This window comes from Octopus bimaculoides, chromosome 20 (assembly GCF_001194135.2).
Source record: "Octopus bimaculoides isolate UCB-OBI-ISO-001 chromosome 20, ASM119413v2, whole genome shotgun sequence".
Classification (NCBI taxonomy): Eukaryota; Metazoa; Mollusca; class Cephalopoda; order Octopoda; family Octopodidae; genus Octopus; species Octopus bimaculoides.
The window spans coordinates 42497517-42498556 of record NC_069000.1 but is presented as its reverse complement, the minus strand read 5'-3'; positions in this window follow the sequence as shown (position 1 = coordinate 42498556).

The window sequence follows — 1040 nt, the reverse complement described above, 5'->3', positions numbered from 1 at the left end:
CACAAGGCCTGAATTTTTTTAGGGTGGGGGAGGAAGCGGGATAGTCGATCACATCGATCCCAGTGTTTCGCTGATATTAACTTAATCAACCTCGAAAAGATGAAAGGCAAAGTCAACCTCGGCGGAATTTGAACTCAGAACGTGAAGACGGACGAAATGCCGCTAAGCATTTCGTCCGGCCTGCTAATGATACTGCCAACACGCCGCCTTAACAATAATAATCATTTCGAACTAAAAGCACAAAACCTGAAATGTTGGGGGAGGGGACTAGTCGATTACATCGACCCCAGTATGCAACTGGTACTCAATTTATCAACCCCGAAAGGATGAAAGGCAAAATCGACTTCGGCGGAATTTAAACTCAGAACGAAGCGACGGGCGAAATACCGCTAAGCATTCGTCCAGCGCGCTGTCGGTTCTGCTAATTCGCCGCCTTAATAATAATAATAAATCCTTTTTCTTTCTCTCCATCTTTTCGACTTTTTTAAAATAAAAATTCAAAATAACTGAAATTTCAATAACGTACCTTTGTTATGATTTTCACTAAACATTTCCATTGATATTTATTATCAAATCCCTGTAAAAGTTACTGAAATGTCTGAATATTTGATAGTTTGAACAGGTTTTTTCGACTGAACCTTATCACTTTAAAACTCTCCTAAGCCCTTTATTCATATATTTGTAGCATTGATAAGCCAAAAATTGTCAAAACCGGTTTAGTATTTGAATAAACCTGTTACAAAATTTATTAACAACTACACGTTTTAAGACTCAAGTGCATTTTCGAACCCTAATACAAATTATCCGATATTTTTTCATGCATGGGAACTCACTTATATAAGAGTTTCTCACCTTCCCGAGAGTCAAACTAAAATACCTGCTTTTTGTTTATACACCTGTCTTCGTCTTTTTTTTTTCTGTAAATTTCAACTATATGCATATATATGTATGTATGTATGTATTACTCACATACACACATACGTTTTATTCATATATAAAGCTATATATATATATATATATATATATATATATATATATAT